The 19,519-nt window shown below is 37.0% G+C and overlaps 1 long non-coding RNA gene across 4 annotated transcripts in view; it reads right to left on the bottom strand.

The window, feature by feature from the left end:
- The window catches only part of LOC121313354, a 166,379-nt gene that overhangs the window by 41,930 nt on the left and 104,930 nt on the right, over window positions 1-19,519 (bottom strand). For all 4 annotated transcript variants that reach the window (XR_005949977.1, XR_005949976.1, XR_005949975.1 and 1 more), the window contains exon 4: window positions 6,971-7,019. This is a non-coding gene — a long non-coding RNA (uncharacterized LOC121313354). The remainder of the gene's footprint in view (window positions 1-6,970; window positions 7,020-19,519) is intronic.

Below are 19,519 nucleotides of genomic sequence, written 5' to 3' on the forward strand. Positions count from 1 at the left end.
AGCACATATTTTGATTATTTCACTCACCGTCACCTCTTAGAACACGTGTGCAAACATGTCTCTGAGCAGAGGTGTAGTGAAGCCGGAGTGGGGCGCACTGTGTGAGATCAACTGTCTTGGAAATTTCATAGACTCCCGCAAAAAGCGGTTCACGGTTATGACTGGATTATTTCATATCAACTAAAGGCCTTTTAGTAAATCAGAATATAGAATCTGCTTTGTCAGGTAGCAACGTCTGTGAAAGTAGTTCCTTGGTATCTGCTGACTGAACTGCACAGTGATTATGTGAGGTGATAGTTACGGTAAAATAAATACATAAATAAAAACACTTTTGCAAATCTAAAATGACCAGAAGTAGTGGGAAATGAACTCGACAGGAATCTTTACTGATCCATGAATTTTGTGTAGTTCGGCATCAACCGGGATTGAGGGAGGTTGTGAAGAGACTACAACACTGCTAAAGGAAGGCACTGCAGACAGTAGTGTTACAGGGCACTTCAGAAAGTCCATGGCCAAACATCTGGAGTTCTGATTTATGGGAAGAAAAGAAAAAATTTGACTGCACGGATGGTAATCTGGGGTGTAGTGTTTGTAGACGTGTTTCCACTTTGTCAGTTTTAAAAAGTCAGGGCGTTTCTTTGTCTACAGACTATAAAAATTACAGTGTTGGGTACAATTGAAAAAACTCGAGAGCAACAGCTATGATCTTTGCGAAAACAGATAGCTAAACGCAAGAAATCAGAACAAGGCCACTGCACTGTTACAGCAGAATACAGAGGATCTTATTGGGGAATGTGTTGACAAAGCAAAAAGGCATGATCACGAAACTACCTTAAAATATTTTCTACCGCTTACTACCTTGCAAAACAAAATGGACCCTATTCTGATCACCAGGCCTTACTGGAACTACAAGAAATAAATGGTGTTAATGTGGGAAACAGTTGTCATTCCAGATACTCAAATTATCAACCACGTTTCTGATGAAATGGTCAAAAAATCACTACACCACTGCCTCTGAGTGAGTTCCTTCAAATGAACAACACAAATTATGATGTTGCTGTGATTGCTGTCAATCGGTGACCACATGGGTGAGACAGTGTGTCAGCTGGTTCTACTATTGACACCAGTGATACCAGATAAAAAGGTTTTTAGTTCTAATTTGTAAAGTTCTGTAGTGACAAGTGTCATCATGTCTTTATCTGTGAAGAGAAAGGTGGAAAGAGTGGCGCATGTTTTAAAAGGAATGGAGAATTTTGCATTTCTTTGTGGGCATGAATGGAAAAGCCAACATGCTTAATCTTAACAAAGTTGATAATTTGCTGAATTAGACCTTGTTAATTGTTTTCAGCACTTAACAGTTGCATATTTCAAGTTCGCTATAACATTTTATAAGTAACTTGAACTCTGCAACTGTTTAAGGGATTAACATAATTAAAAATGTCTAATTAAGCAAATTATCAGTTCAATTAAGGGTCTAGTTAAGTAACTGAGAGCGGGGTTGGGAACCACTGATTTAGAGGACAGATCTCTAACCCCAGTACTAGAGCAGCCATTTTGTAAAGAGCTTTGAAACAGACTTTAAAAAGTTATAAGTGTAAAAAGACAGGATGTTAACAACGAAAAGAAACCATTAAAAGTACATTATTTAAACATTTGTAGCAACACACAGGGACGTATAACGTTATATTTTGCAAGATACAACTGCATTTCTCCACAAAACATTTTTCTGTCTGTGTAATTGGTGTGTATTTCCTAACAATGTGCAAGGAAACTAATTTGTTGATACTGATAGGATCACAAGTGTTTGTCTTGAATCATGTACAGCCAGAAATCAAAACCAAAACAGACATTCAACAGATTCATTCAGTTGCCAATCACAGATAATACTGCAAACCTCTATACACTAATACAGTTTCTTCATTAACATACTTCAACTTCAGTTGCATAACTAAGTCAGTAGAATTTCATAAACTCATCAAATAAATAAAAGGCACTGTATGGTTTGTTCCTAAATACCCTTTTTTCCCCAAATAGTAGTGGAAGGGGTCAGAGACCTTTATCTTCCTATTACCACAACTTTGGCTGTTGTCATAGAGATACAAACACAAGTCTGTAATGTAGAATTGATCTATTTAGAAAACATCTTCACAAAAAAAAAATCAATGGCTTCAATAGTAGGTTTCAAGACTATTCTTAAAACATACTATTCATAATGCTTCCAAAGCTGTGTATCTATACATGAGTTTTAAATCACTTTGATCAGGACAGAAACAATGCTGTAAACTAAGCTGTCTGTGGCTAGTAAGGTCTTTCAACAAGTATTTTGCTTTTATTTGTCTTAAATGAGTCAGACCCTCTTCCAATATCTATGTATTACTGCAGTCTGAATTTTTTTGTATTAGAGACTTTGTATCTAATGAAATCACATTAAGATTTACAACATTCAAGCGATGTGAACTACAAACAAAATGACCAAAAAAGAAAAACGACCTAAAAGATTTCCTGCACGATAAGCCTTTGCAAGACATTCAAATACTTAAATGATACCTGACTAGCCTATCATCAACAAGACCAGGCACATTAAGAAACACCAACCTAATTATCTGAGAAGCACAGTAGACAGTATAGACGTATCTTTTGATTGCCATAACTATGTCTCGCATTTACCAATGAAACGAGCAGAACTTTCCAGAAACACACTTTGAGCATTAAACAATGTGCCTGTACTTTACGGTTTAATTATTCTTACTCAATTATATATTATTTAAAAAAATAAAAAATAATTCGCTGTAAGATACAAGCTGCTTCCCTCCATCCCCTCAAAGATTAGTGCGCCCACATAGCTATCTCGTCGCAAAGCTACTGTAGGGTGAAAATATTTTTCATACTCATTAGTATTAGTGCTGGACTCGCACCCCAGGTCATAGCAAAATGTTTGTACAGTAAAACCTGCCTTGGAGACCACCTCTGAAGAGAGACCACCTTTGCTTACTCCCATGAATGGTCACTCTTGGCAGGTTTTACTGTAGTTAGAAATCGGTCTTGCGTACATGCTAATAAACATGCCACTGTCAGCAAAGCATGTTACTCATGATGTGAAGATGCTAGCTTGTTAATGAAATGAAATACAGTGTTGAATCAGGTGTGGAGCCATACTTTACAGCCACTCATTGTAGGCCTTCCCTCCCTTCCTGAATACAAGCATTAGACCTAGAAGATGAAATCTACCACTTTCTTTAAACTAAGAAGACCACTAGTCTTTTTAATGAAGTTATAAAAGATGCCCATTAGTTATTTCAAAGAGGGTTCTATACCACCCCATGGGAAATTGCTTCCATATATATCTATTAAGACTGAGTTAAGGTTGGAAGGTCCAGAGGATAATTTAGTACATGCCATGTATTTCAAAGTGTTTTCTGATGGCCATCAGCTGCACCCAAAGTCTGTGGTTAGGAACCCAGGTGTCATCCTTGACTCTATTATTCAACATGTTCAATATTTTCCTAGCAATTTGTGATTTGTAGTCCGGAAAATACAATCTGTGCTGTGTCTGTGAATTTATGGCACAGTGCTCTGTGATTTTTCTTACAGGCAATATATAAAATCAAACTGTCCCACAGATCTCAGAGGTTAAAGATATTCTTGATTTACTTTATGGTATATTTGAAATAAGTACATACAATCAAATAAGTGGTCAGACATACTGTAAAATCTAAATTTACATATTCACAAAAGTTCAGCTTTTTTTTTGTGCTGCTGTCAAATGCTTTAAGCCAGCGTTTCTCTAACTGGAGGCCCCGACCCAATGGGGGCCGCAAGGCTATTGTAGGGGGGTCGCGAGATCACAAAAAAATATTGTGATAAACTTTAGATCCTTTGCATAACATTACAGCGCTTAAATAGTTTACCTTTAACAGTAGTTGATGAATTATGAACCCAGACTTCCTGTCGTTTTATTGGATAGCTAGTGAACTCTTGTAGAAGATCCACCCTTCTGTCGCATTTTACTGGTCAGCTAAAGTGATAACATGACTTCCTAAGCAACAGCCTTGTTGTCACGGAATGTAACGTAGCACGTTGTCGGGAATGTGTTCACCCTCTAAGGTTGACATGGGAATTCCTCTATTGTTGAAAACAGCCCGCTACCAGTCTATAGCGGGAAAAATAGGTAGCGAAAAAAATAAACACAGTACTGTAATTTATGAAATAAACATAACATTTTCTAAAATCAATGGATCGTTTTGTTGTACATGGCATGAAGAGGAGAGCTGAAGCCAACATAGATGGTGGAGAACAGGAGTCAGGAGTCCGACGTGGGGTAAAGTTAAAGAAAAAAAAAAAAAATGAAAATACTGCAGTTCTGATTTAGCATTTGGATTTACTTACATTGGCTCAGAAGACAATCCAAGGCCCCAGTGTGTTTTGTGCAGTGACGTTTTAGCCAATAACAGCCTAAAATCAAATAAACTCCAGCAACATTTACAAACACAACACCCCATGTATGTGGAGAAGTCTGTGGATTTTTTTGAAAGAAAATGTAATGAACTTGAGCAACAACAAACTGTTATACGTAAATCAGCAACCATGACAGCCAAAACTCTTGAGGCCTTTTATGCCATTTCACTTTTAATCGCCAGGGCAAAGAAGCCTCACCCCATCGCGGAATGTCTTATTCTTCCCAAAGCTAAAGAAATGTGTGAGATTATGATTGGCAAAGAAGCTGCCACTAGGATGAGCTCTACTCCACTATCTAATGATACAGTGAGTCGCCGTATTATATGTCCAATGACATACGAGAGCAAGTGGTAGAAAGGACTAAAAAAATCAAGTTCTTTTCCTTACAGATTGATGAATCCACCTATGTTTCAGGGGCAGCACAGGTACTGGTCTACGTTCAGTACATTTGGGAAAACACAGTAAAAGAAGACTTTCTATTCTGCAAGGTACTGCCGACCTATACTACAGGAGAGGAACTTTTTAAGCTCCTTGTCGCCTTTATAACGGGGGAACATATTAACTGGATCTGGACTGATGGTGCAAAAGCTATGTCAGGTACCAGGAGTGGGTTTGTCGGCAGACTTAAAAAAGTGGTGCCAGAAGCCCACTGGACATACTGCATGATCCACAGGGAGGCTTGGTAAGAACATGGATCCCTATCTTAAATCCATTTTGAGTCAAGCTGTAGCAGTCATTAATCTCATTAAAGCAAAGCTGCTGAATTCCTGACTTTTTACAAGTCTCTGTGAAGAAATGGGATCAGAGCATCTGCACTTATTACTGCATATAGAGGTCCGCTGGCTGTCACAGGGAAGGGTTCTAACCCATCTGTTTCAATTGAGAGATGAGGTGCTCCTGTTTCTGACTGAAGTATATTCTCCCCTGAAGAATCATTTAAGTGACATCAAATGGTTGGCACCACTCACATATCTACCAGATATTTTTGATCATCTAAATTCATTGAACAAGTCACTACAAGGAAAAAAAAAAAACACACATGCTTAAACTCAGTGACAAAATTAATGCCTTTACTAAAAAACTGGATCTTTGGAAGTCACAAGTGGACAACAAAAATTTTCTAATGTTTTCAACGATGAACGATTTCCTGGAAATCTCTTCCAATGATGCCTCAGTTGGGGATATCAAAGAACACGTAGCTGAACACCTCTCTACACTCTGAGCCCGACTTTTGAAATCTTTTGCTGATTGTGACCTAACAGCATTTAACTGGATAAGAATCAAATTTGAATACCAGTTATCTCCCAATTCAAATCTCACCTTGAAAGCTCAAGAGGAATTAATTGACATCTTGTGTGATTCCAGTCCTGGCCACTGACTGACTTCTGGGTTTCCCTTGAAGCAGACTATCCCCAAATCTTAACTGCCACAAGCTTCTCCCATTCACATCCACTTACTTAAGTGAATCTGGTTTCTCAGCTTTGACATATTTAAAGAATAAATACCAGGAAAAAAACGCAGTTCCCTAGAGCCGCGATTTAAAATGTTGTGCGCTTCAAAACAGCAGCACCATTCGCATTAAGTGTCCAGATTGATACTTGTTTGTATATATAGTTATGTATTAAGCCACAATCTTTGGACAATTTTATGATTATTACCACAAATTGGACAATTTTATGATTATTGCCACAATCACTGGAAAAGGCTATCAGCTCCCCAAACTGTATCCTGTTGTCTACGAAAAAGTAAGATGCATTTTTTTCCTCCAGAAAACGTGTTTCTTAAATGTCCACGTATTTCTTAATAAAAACTGTTGCTTTACAATTCAGCATCTTTGACTGCAGGGATAAAGATTACATACATAATTTAGTGCTCCTATGAGTACAGTATTTTGCTATCACTTTGTGTGTGTTTGGGGGGGGCGGGTAGTGTAATATATTTTTTTTGTCAGAAGGGGTCACAGTGCAATGAACTTTGAGAACCGCTGCTTTAAGCTATAAAAGCAAGCATGTTTAGCATTTGATAAGGAAAATGTCTGACTGAGAAAATGGGGAAACATATTTTTCAGTTGGTTTAATTGCTTCTTTTTCTGATCTATTTTATATGTGGTGTATGAGAAAGAAAAGAACACTGCACTCCTTAAACATACACCCATATTTGAAATGCAGGTTTTTGACAGGTATTAACTTATAAATTGTGAAAAAGAACAACCCCAAAAAATCCTATAAATGAAGCTTGTAGTCATTTTTTTCACAATAATCTGTTGTATTGAGCCTTATGCTTAAATAACAGAATCCTATTACATCATTTAACGCATCACATTTTTAATCATTTTATTTTTCCTCCTGAACATGGCAAGCACCAGTTGAATGTTTACATGTAACTAACTACATCTAAAGTTTGGTTTTGGATAAAATGAAAAAGGGACCAACATAATTGAAGTGTCTGCTGGAGTTTGTTATTATCACGATTAACAAAAAAGACAGGATGAAAATAAATGAATGAAACAACTTACCTTTAATGGTTACATCCACTACCTCAACCACACGATCTATTTGCTGTACCTGTAACACAAGAGACATATAACATTAAGTAGCTGCAAGCAGAATCCAATTTTTACCCCTTATTAGCAACATAACAGTGCGGAAACTCAACTCCATAGTTAATATTATCTTCTAAGCTTATGTTAGCCCGAAAAGGGTCAAGTCCAGTAGATTTCCAATAACCAATCTCATGTCCACAGTACAGGCACATCATTATCACGTTCAACGCCTTTCTTGAAAACAAGGTCAATTATTTGGCACAGCCTTCCATTGAAGAGCTAGTGACATTCTTCAGATTCACAGCTAATTTCTACTTTGTTCATCTACAAATATAGCTGGCTTGTACTGTTGGTCTAGCAAACATGTCATTCTTTTGAGGTTATGCACAGTTATATACAGTGTGTGAATAATATATATATAAAGTCTAAAAACAATATAAATTGAAATAGGGAATTTATGTACTTTTATTGAGAGCGGCTAACCTTCCAGACACAAGAAAACGGACATTGCTATAATCACATACAGTAATTAATCATCGGTCATTGCTATGGATGTCCAATGATTGATTATTGTATGTGATGTGTATTTCTTGGCCAGGTCTCCCTAAAAAAAGAGATTTTAAAATTAAATTGTATTTTCTGGTAAAAAGAGAGATACCATTTGATTTCCTGAAGGTGGTAACAATGACACAGGAGACCACTATGGTAAAAATGGCCAGTAGTGTATGTTATGTATTTGGTGGCAAAGTTGTGACCGTGGGGGCTGGATTAGCAGTGTCATATAGTCTTTCACCTCAGGGTCACCACTGGTTCTGTTCCAGCCAAGGTTGATGATGAAGAAACTAATTTTTCTCTGTGCATTGTGTTCAGGTGCTGCAAGAGTTTTGATGACTTCAGCAAGTCTACAATGCCAACAATGTATCGGTTCACTGTACACAGGACAATAATTTTTTTTTAAAAAAGTAAGATTACTGCTTTCATTCTGAGTTTGTTGAAGAACCATTTTAACTACTTTCTACCACTACTTTTTGTTTTGTGTGTTAATAAATCCTGAGCACCATGCTGGCGTGTTTCACTGCACTTCTGTGTCTCTGTGCCTCCATTCGGCTCTCATCTGCCTGTCTGCCTGCTTCAGTGCGGGAACAACACGTAACAATGCCACATATGGTGTCAGTGTGGAATGCGTGGATGAGGGGACACAGCTTCTGAGTGGTGGATGGCTGAGATGGTGAGAGAAGACCGATGATATACTGGGGATGGGGGGGGACAAGAACCACAAGTGCTGCGGTTGCTGAGAACTCCTGGAAGTGGAGCTTGAGCGCCATGACGACGCTCAGCAGGCACAGGTAGTGCTGCTGAGGAGAAGAAAAAAAAGAAAGTCAGCGACGGAGAAAAGCGTCCTGCCGCAGGGTCGGAGAGGACGAGCTCCGGCCCTCAGAGCCTGAAAAGACAGGCCAACCACTGGAGGAGTGCTGCTGTCTTCGGTTCAGACGTTGCTGCCGGACCAGTCGTTCATGTTCTGTGACGTCATCACATCAGAGAGGGTGGAGCTTCGTGTCAGAAGGACTGGGAAGGAGGAGTGTCTAGCCCAAATGCCGAGTGGCAGGAGCCCGATTCATGGAGGAAGGAGCTGTCGCTGTACTCAAAGAGGGAGGAGTGAAAGGGTGTCGGTAAAGGGCAACAAGCGACGGCGTCCTTAGCAACCACAACGAACATTGCCAAAGACAATAATGGCACTGCTGGGGTACTGCGCTGCAATGTCCAGTAGGGTACAGACTAAAACCGTGTTGCATGGGCCCAGTATTTGTGTATGTGTGTGCATGTTTACTGTTATAGTAATGTTAATAATATGGATAATTGTGTGGACCTAACGTTGGAGCCTGGTGTCTGGTAGTACGGTATGAAGATTGCAGCTGGCTCCAGTGTTCCCTCCCACCCACCAGTGAAGGCTACTGCCCAGCCTGACCTACAAAAAAGGTTTTATTTTGTTATTTTTTAAAATAAATACGGTGCAAACGCCATTGCACCTTACATGCAGTATCTATTTCGGTTCCTGCTTCTGGCCTGATGTCACCACACGTGTCATCCTGTCACAAACACATTGCATCTTTTGAAGTAAGTGTAAAGTCATTTTACAAAACATGGAGATTTATACTGGATTATGACCCTGACTGATTCCATGAGCGTTCCGGAGCTCAAGCACCAATGGGGGAAAGCTCCCGCACAGTGCAAATAAATCACCTGTTCTGTCAATATATAGTGTGGGTGATTCACTAGCAGAACTGTTATTGCAGCGTTCAAAAATACCCATTTATACAAAGTCTCCCAGTTTCTTGAAAAGATCCGTTTCCCTTGTTTTTCTTTTGTATTTATTATGCTCTCATTAGTATCTATAGTAGATTCAGCGTCCGTCAGTTCTGTCAGATTCTACTGTACTTGCTGAGGCAGTTTTCTCCCACTGCTAATTAAAAATAAAAATAAATAAATAAATAAATAAAAAAAAGCTAACAATTTCATCCCTTATCTAGAATGAAACGTATTGTCTTTAAATTGTGACTTTAGTGAAGACTGCATGTGTACGTGAGAACATTAATTATTGTAGATAGTAATTCATAGCCAGTCAGCATTTTTGTAAATAGCAAAACATGATATGTACAATAAAATAAACATTTTATTGGTGTCATCTGTGTCAATTTCAAGTAGAGCTTTATGGTCGGCAAGGTGACCCAGCTGTGTGGCAAAGTGGTAATTAGTAGCAGGTGTGTAGCAGGTGCAGTGCTGGTGCAGTAATCCAAAGAACAAACAGACAACAAAGTATGGGTGAAATGGTTTGTTTAATGTTATTAATCCAATGGTCTGATAATAATAATAATAATAATAATAATAATAATAATAATAATAATAATAATAATAATAATAATGTAGCAATACACAACAACGTGTGAGTGTTCTCAGTGCTTGAGGTGAAGTATACACTCCACTGTCATGTTACATTTCTAATACATGCTATATATATATATATATATATATATATATATATATATATATATATATATATATATATATATATATATCTGACACTTTTCTGGTGATAACAATGTTAACCGTGACTGTAGAGCAGTGTTGATCCGGTTTTGTGCTGGCCCATGGCGACTCCACATTCGTGTTTAACCGTCTGGTGATTTTACATACAAGACAATTACTAACAACATGAAAAACAAATAAACACTCACAAAATACTTTTACAATGCTCGGTACATAAAGGAAAAGATTTATGATTCTCAAGCCCCTTTATGCTATCACGCATGACCCCTTAGTAAGCGATTGCAGCTGCCTCTGTTGCCTGCAGCTGCTACCTCGTTTACCTTCCGGGTCAATACGTCTCAAAAGTCTCGCCGCCTTCCAGGCTAACCGACTTCCCAACCCAGGAAATGAACTGTCAGGCCAGCCAGTCCAAAGACATCTCCTCTCACTACTTAGCGCCCTCGACCAGAACTCATATTTCTGTCACATGCTGAGAGAATTTTTTTCCTGTCATCCTGTCTGGTGCTGTCGGTGTCAGTTTCTCAACACACAGTACAGTAGTCACTCAGTAACGAGGTGCAAACAGGTTATTGATCAATCTGTATGAGTGTTTACGAAGGTGCTTTGTTAAAAAAAAAAAAAAAAAAAAAAAAGGAAATCTAAATGTATAACAGTGTTTATTTTTTAACAAAATATAATCTAAGGCTATTTTTAGGGACCCCAACTGTTGTTGTTGACTCCAACTTAGGCACTTCACATAAGGACTAGTACGTTTACATCAGGACTAGAAAATTTCAACAGATACTAGTCCTTTGGACTAGTAGCACAATACTGTTAGTTTCTAACCCTGATGCAGTAGGCTTTGGTTCTAAACAAGCTGTACACAAGTGGCTCTCTAATCCTGTTAAAATTAAAAAGTAGCCTAAAACTAGCCTTCCTGACCTTTGATGCATACTTTAAAAACGGATATCTCATTTTAAATCTAATCTAATGCAATACCAATTGAGAAGCACATCCTCAGCAAAGTGGCCACTCCACCATGAATCAATATTCCCAAAAACGCAAATGTATACTTGTGGACCTCACACTTCTAAGACCCCCTAGGTGTTAAATGGATATGAAAGCCTTTACCCAGTTTAGCATGTTGTACAAGTGTCCTAAAACAAAATCTGTTTTTCCTTTTTTTAATGGGACCACAATCACGGAACACCAAAAACAGTGGGTTGTTAATTTGACCTGGCCTCAGCTTCTATTACAACCCATGGTGTTACTTTTTAAAAGACACTGCAAAATAAACAAAATACCTTAAGCCTTGGCTAAATTGTCATTACGATACCTGTTAGTATGCCAGACAGTGCAAAAACAGTTTGTTTTTGTCTTGAAAATCTATTACGTAGTGTACATATTCAAAACAGGCTGAATGTGGCTTATTGTGCTCATTTTGATGATGTCAAAATTAATTTGTCACTCAAGAAACCACTATGAAATAGCAGCTTGCAGGGTAATTTCAGAAATTATTTGCATAATTGTGTTTATTAGCAGACAGAGAAGTAGTAGTGAAGCTTGTGGTAAAAATCACTCTTCCCTATAAAAGAAAGAGCTAGTTGGTTCAGGGGATTAGTGTACCAGTCTATCACCTCATGAGGCCTTTGTTTGAACCTAGGTTTGTACAACATAAATTAAATGGGTTTAATTTATCCTTCAGAAGTCCACATAAAACCAAACAATTGCAAAAGAACCGTCCAAGAGATGGGGGAATTGCATACAGAACAAAATCATGTTTGACTCCGTTATAATGTAGCCTATATTTTTAATTCAAACTAATTGTCTTGTGTTTGACAGCATCATTAAAAAGGACAAGAAGGCTGCTGTAGGTCAGAAATTAGTGCTCTAGCCCAGGGGTAGGCAACCCTGGTCCTAGAGTGCCACAGTCCTGCAGGTTCTGTAGGTATCTCTTAATCATCAATTGCTAAATACCTGGAAGACATGGTAATTCTGACCAATTAAGCTAATCATTAAATCTATTAGCGGTTGGGTAAAATAAAAAAACAGAAATGTCTGTGGCACTCCAGGACCAGGGTTGCCTACCCCTGCTCTAGACTATAGTCTACAACTCTTACGTTATCTGGCAGGTATAGGTAAATCCTTCTTGGTTAAAAATAAAACAAATCACTACAGGAGACTCTATTTTGCCATTCATTCGCAAAATTCCTGCTGGAGATGACAAAGCCCAGTATGAGACCACTGAGACTCAGCAGGAAAATAAAACCCATCAGCCCATGCTGCTGAGGGTTGTGGAACACTGTATTAACTCAATATTAACTTCACTCCAAGCACATGTTAAATGAAATTGTGGGTGTAAACTTTAGTTTCTTTCAAAGCTTCTTTGTCTGCATGTAAATGTCATCCTGTATTGCATGAATAATGTTCTGCGTTTCCGGTGTCACGAAAAATAAGTCATCATCATCATCATCATCATCATCATCATCATCATCATCATCATCATAATACAAATAAACCCTGGGTACTGAATTGAAGTTGTTCATGTTACAAATATTAAAGTGAAATACATAAAAATACATAAATGCATTATGTTGTTTATGGGAAGAATAAATAATTAGTAAGCACTTATTGTGCAATTTATTTTTACATGCTATTGTCAGGGGCACAATTTTATCGTGAGCACGAAAAATTACGACAAAATGTGAAATTTACTTTTTTGGGGAGAGCATTGAGAAAAATCAATATAATCTAATAATGAAAGTTTATTTCTGGGTGCATTTCATTTTTACTGTGCTTCCTACCGCTATGCTCTGGTTAAATGGAAGTTAAACACAAAAAAACAAACAAAAAAAAAACGGCTTTTTATTATTGCAGCTCTGAAAAAGATTTTTCTTCTGGGGAGTTTCATTCATCAGATGATATTTTTTTTGTATGTAGTTCCAGTTAAAAACAATACGTTGAACATTGTTCTTTTTTTTAACAATCGAGTTTTCTTTCAGCAGCTCATTAAAACAATCAGTTAGTAAAGTACAGCACGTATTGATTTAAATTATAATGCTGCACTCAATAGTTATGTTTGCATTTTCATATGCATTTATGGCTGTGTTATTTTGATGGTATCAGTGTACAGAGTTAATCATGCTGCCTTGTTTATTTTTTGCTCTGTCCTACTCATACGCTCTGTACTAAATGTCCATAAACTATAAGCTATAGATTATCTGATTGTGACTACATACTGTGAAGTTACCAAATGTTAAGCATAAAATGTCCAACATTTTACACACATTTTTAAACTAAAGGTACACTCTGTTGTTTTCACGCAGGTACACTTTTCCTAATACAAGTGTGGTGTGTTTTGTTTTAGTCTGTTTGTTGCAATCAACCTACTGTAAATAACATCAAATATCTTGTGATTCTTCACAGCCACCTGTCCGGTGATACCGGTTTGTTCCGAATTTATGATAGCGAATAACAAATATATATATATATATATATATATATATATATATATATATATATATATATATATATATTTTTTTTTTTTTTTTTTTAACTGGACGTTGGTTTTTACTGATTTATACCCATAAATTGTCTATTATTCAATATTTTTCTGGTTTTTTTTTTTAGGAAATACACAGTATTTTGATTCAAATGCTGTTTTATTTTGACTCCGACATTGTAGTAAGCAGCCCTACTGTACACTGTATCCTAGGATACAGCAGTCGTTTAGACATCAAAGGATCAAATAATGTTTAAACGTAGTTTTCTGTCCCTTCACAAATACATTATCATTATCTGATTATCTGTTTCTAGTGGCAATTGCTGGGTGTAGTAACTACTAGCTTGATCAAAAACTAAATTGAAATACTTGCACAAAAACATCATATTTTTAGTGGATGAGGAAATGGGGAGGAAACATAAATCAGTTTATGAATATTGAAAAGAAAATAAATGTTTTAAAGTATACATAAAGTAAAAATAGCATAAGTGGGTTAAATGAAGCACAGGATGCGTAGCATTGCAAATACTGCTGCATTGGGGTGCATGTTAGCACTGACAATAAAAACATACTGAAAAATAAGCGACACATTAACTAAAATCAAAAAGTGAACTGAGAGACAAGCAATCCATTTATGCAGCTTTTACACATGCTTTAATAAAAAGAGAGCGCAGAATGACTGTGTTAATGAGTTTGTCAGAGCGTTGTGCTTTGCTGGACAGCCACTGTTTATTACAGAGAGGTATGTACTGGTGACCATGCGACAGTATGGTCCTTCAGCTTCTGCCTAACGCAGACAATCTTAATCATAAATATCTGACAGAAAATGGTGATGCTTTAGTTGGTAAACTTATGGAACGCATTGATGGAAATGTCCAGTGTGATTTTTGACGCATCTCCCAATGGCTTGCACCGTCCTGTTCTGTCTATTTTCTTTTCTTTTTATGATTTCAAGGTGAATAAACCTGGCTTGTTTTGTGCTGATGTCATGATCATACCTTCTGTAGATTCTATTTCCGTCAGCACAGCGATTGCCCAAACGTTCACAAAGTACCAGCTAACTTGGGAAAATGTGACTTCGATTTGCACAGATTCTGTTTCATTCAGGGACGTTAAACTTAATCAGAAACTAGAACTGCAAAGCATATTCCACATGTAGAGTGTAAAGTGTGTACAATACTGAGATTTGTTTTCCCCATTTTTTTTTTTTTTTTAACAATTTTAATCCTATTTTAATATCTGTAAAATAAACTCGAAAAATTCCAGACTTTTTTTTTTTTTTTTTTAACAATTTTAATCCTATTTTAATATCTGTAAAATAAACTCTGAAAAACTCCAGACTTTTTTTTTTTTTTTTTTTTAACCAAAAATGCGGAACACTATACATGAAGTACTGTACATCAACAATTACCAAGCTCAAAAGATAATTTTAACAATGAACACCACTAGCGGAATTCATTCAGAACTAAATCAAAATTACGTTTGCCGGGGGTCCTGCTCATGACAAAGGAGTGTGGTCTGGAAGATACTGACAACATGCCCCACATGTCATCCAGTTCCTATCCAGTTTTAAACAACTTTAGCATAACTGAGGCAGAAGTGTTAAAGGGACTAGGAGCTCTTAAAATAAACAAATCCCCTGGGCCGGATGAGATCCTCCCAGTAGTACTCAAAGAAATGAAAGAAGTAATTTACAAACCGCTAACCAAGATCATGCAGCAGTCTCTTGACACAGGGGTGGTACCGACAGACTGGAAAATTGCAAACGTAATACCGATCCACAAAAAGGGAAACAAAACTGAACCAGGTAACTACAGACCAGTAAGCCTGACTTCTATTATATGCAAACTTATGGAAACTATAATAAGAGCCAAAATGGAAAATTACCTATATGGTAACAGGGTACTGGGAGACAGTCAACATGGTTTTAGGAAAGGGAGATCGTGCCTAACTAACTTGCTTGATTTTTTTGAGGATGCAACATCGATAATGGATAATTGCAAAGCATATGACATGGTTTATTTAGATTTCCAGAAAGCTTTTGACAAAGTCCCGCACAAAAGATTAATTCTCAAACTGAACGCAGTTGGGATTCAAGGAAACGCATGTACATGGATTAGGGAGTGGTTAACATGTAGAAAACAGAAAGTACTGATTAGAGGAAAAACCTCAGAATGGAGTGTGGTAACCAGCGGTGTACCACAGGGATCAGTATTAGGTCCTCTGCTATTCCTAATCTACATTAATGATTTAGATTCTGGTATAGTAAGCAAACTTGTTAAATTTGCAGACGACACAAAAGTAGGAGGAGTGGCAAACACTGTTGCAGCAGCAAAGGTCATTCAAAATGATCTAGACAAGATTCAGAACTGGGCAGACACATGGCAAATGACATTTAATAGAGAAAAGTGTAAGGTACTGCACGCAGGAAATAAAAATGTACATTATAAATATCATATGGGAGATATTGAAATTGGAGAAGGAATCTATGAAAAAGACCTAGGAGTTTTTGTTGACTCAGAAATGTCTTCATCTAGGCAATGTGGGGAAGCTGTAAAAAAGGCTAACAAGATGCTCGGATACATTGTGAAAAGTGTTGAATTTAAATCAAGGGAAGTAATGTTAAAACTGTACAATGCACTTGTAAGACCTCATCTTGAATATTGTGTGCAGTCACCTCGCTATAAAAAAGATATTGCTGCTCTAGAAAGAGTGCAAAGAAGAGCGACCAGAATTATTCCGGGCTTAAAAGGCATGTCATATGCAGACAGGCTAAAAGAATTGAATCTGTTCAGTCTTGAACAAAGAAGACTACGTGGCGACCTAATTCAAGCATTCAAAATTCTAAAAGGTATTGACAGTGTCGACCCAAGGGACTTTTTCAGCCTGAAAAAAGAAACAAGGACCAGGGGTCACAAATGGAGTTTAGAAAAAGGGGCATTCAGAACAGAAAATAGGAGACACTTTTTTACACAGAGAATTGTGAGGGTCTGGAATCAACTCCCCAGTAATGTTGTTGAAGCTGACACCCTGGGATCCTTCAAGAAGCTGCTTGATGAGATTTTGGGATCAATAAGCTACTAACAACCAAACGAGCAAGATGGGCCGAATGGCCTCCTCTCGTTTGTAAACTTTCCTATGTTCTTATGTTCTTATGTCTGTATCATCTTGACAATTGGTGGAAGATCAATCCATGGGTTTCATTATTTTATTTCCTTTTCTGTCATCCTCCAGTGTAAGTACCTGTATCTGACTACATGTATATGTGCACAGACAGATATTTGTCACTTCTCTGGATGGCAATCTACATTGCTTGAAATGAGCTGCTATTTTCAGAAGCCACTGACAGTGCAGCAAAACCAGCATGAAACAACTGCCATTTGCAATTGGCAATGTTCCTAAAACTAACCTGCTGGGTTGCAAGATGAGCATCTTGTGCTTTGTGGTTTCCATCACTCCTATAATCCTCAGATCTTGAATCAATACTTCATATAAAAAAGAAGAAGCTGCACCTAACCATATACACAGCACTTCTAGTTGGCTTAATTTAAAAGTCAACCAAAGTTGCCTGCTGGGAAGCAGCTTTCCTTTTGTCAGTTCTAGCTATTCATCCCAAGCTTGATCAACTCAGCCAACTGGGGATTTAGATATTTTGTTATATTGAGTATAAGCAGTTGGTACTGTAGCACTGAACAATTTCAAGTGCTGATATTGACTGACCACAAAATAAAAAAGCTGAGTGGAAAAACACTGATGCTTGTTCAGTTAATATTACAACATGAGCGAATCCAGGATGTTGACAGGACAGGTTGAATCAATTTGTTATGGTCTACAGAAAAGCTGTATCATGAAGAAATAGGCCCAAATAGCTTTTCCTGTGAAAAGAAAACATTGCAGTATCCCAAGGCAGATGCCAAAATATCTTTGATGTTTTATTATTCAGATTTACAGTTGTTCTGGTGTGAGTCACGTTCTTGAATCTGTTGTTGATTTTTGGCCAATCCCCACACAAGCATGATTTGCAGTTATTTGGTCAGTGATGATACATTTTCACCTTTAGGCAACAAGATATTAATCTAATCTCAGAAGTAATACAGGAGAAGCAACGTTTAAAGCATCACATCGTCAGAATAAAACAAAAATTATTATTACCAAGGTAACAGAATTACAAATCAATCGCTGAGACAAAGAACCACATACTGTATGTGTAATGTTAACAGAGATTGTGTTAATCTTGTTCTAGTACAGTTCCTTTTTGATTTTACACCACATAATGGATGTCTGTCGCTACTACTTGGAATGCAAGTCGGCTATGATTGATTTGGTTTTTTATCAACTCTTTCAGCTGTTTTTGACGTCCGATGAAAGTTTAAAACCAAAAAACCAAACTGAATTTTTGCACCCAAGAAAACGGGACATACCATTATCACACACACTTTTTTTTTCTTTTTAATAAGCTCAATACAGTGTCATTTCATCACTCATACCAATGTATTACACAATTATACAGAGTAAAAAGAATAATATTATGTATTGAGACAATAAACTTTATTTATTATTTTACTGGTATTGCCAGAGTTGCTGCAGTCAGTGGCAAATTACATACAAATCATGTATAAGCAGAACTGTAGCTCATGGTTTTCGAAACTGAAATTACTTAACATGGTTTGTTTCAAAGTGACATGTGTGACACCATTTTAAAACTGTAAGGTGCTGATGAGGAAACACTTCTAATGATGTCACCTAGATTATGTTAGTATTAAACTAAAGCTAATGTGGTTTGGGTGGTATCATTCAGTTTGGAATTGTATGCAAAAATAAATGACTCCTATAATGGAACTTGGGACATTGGGGCCAATTCACAAAGCTTTTACTCAAATTATTTAATATATATATATATATATATATATATATATATATATATATATATATATATATATATATATATATAATATATGTATGTGTGTGTGTTTTATTATTTGAATGTATGTTATTTAAGAGGGGTATTTGATCATCTAATGTTTTACTATTTCTCAGTTGTTTTGTATATTAATTACTTGTTATCTGTAAAGTGCTTTGAGGCAAAATGTTTGAGAGCCCTTCTGAGACACCAATGGTGCTACTTCACCAGGATGATAAAGAAAAAAAGTAGCCTATAATGTATACAAAGAGATTCTAAACAACAACAAGAATTGCAATAGTTAATATAACTGATGCTCTACACCCATACTAAGATGCTCTCTGGGGGAAATAATTTTAATTTAGTTTTACAGTTTTACCACTTTACTGTAAATACTAATTGTGTTGAGATCAGTGACTCTTATTTGCAAGTGCTTCCATAATTTGTAATGCACAAATCTCAACTTAGAGTAAACAACCATGAGACACAATGATAATTCTCACTGCAACAGAACCTCCACTAGAGAATGTTCACTTAACCACCACCACTGATCCTCTTCTCCACCACCACTGATTCTCTCAATCACCACCACTGATTCTCTTAATCACCACCACTGATTCTCTTATCCACCACCAATGATTTTCTTATCCACTACCACTGATTCTCTCAATCACCACCACTGATTCTCTTAATCACCACCACTGATTCTCTTAATCACCACCACTGATTCTCTCAGTCATCACCACTGATTCTCTCAATCACCACCACTGATTCTCTTAACCACCACCACTGATTCTCTTAATCACCACCACTGATTCTCTTATCCACCACCACTGATTCTCTTAACCGCCACTCACCCTGCATCTTTACAATTAAAAAAAAACAAAAAAACAGTCTTTTCAATGAAGCACCACATGTTGCTTACTTCTTGCTGGAAGCAGAACTCTGGAACTTGGACAATGTGTTTTTTGTTTTGTTTTTGATTTCTTCATTACATTTATCAGTCCACTGATAGAACGATGCATAGGCTATTTTATAAAACACAGCTACACAAAATGCAACTATAGTAGATTCCCATGTGCCAACCCTATCTCTC

Source organism: Polyodon spathula, chromosome 3 (genome assembly GCF_017654505.1).
Source record: "Polyodon spathula isolate WHYD16114869_AA chromosome 3, ASM1765450v1, whole genome shotgun sequence".
NCBI classification, from domain to species: domain Eukaryota; kingdom Metazoa; phylum Chordata; class Actinopteri; order Acipenseriformes; family Polyodontidae; genus Polyodon; species Polyodon spathula.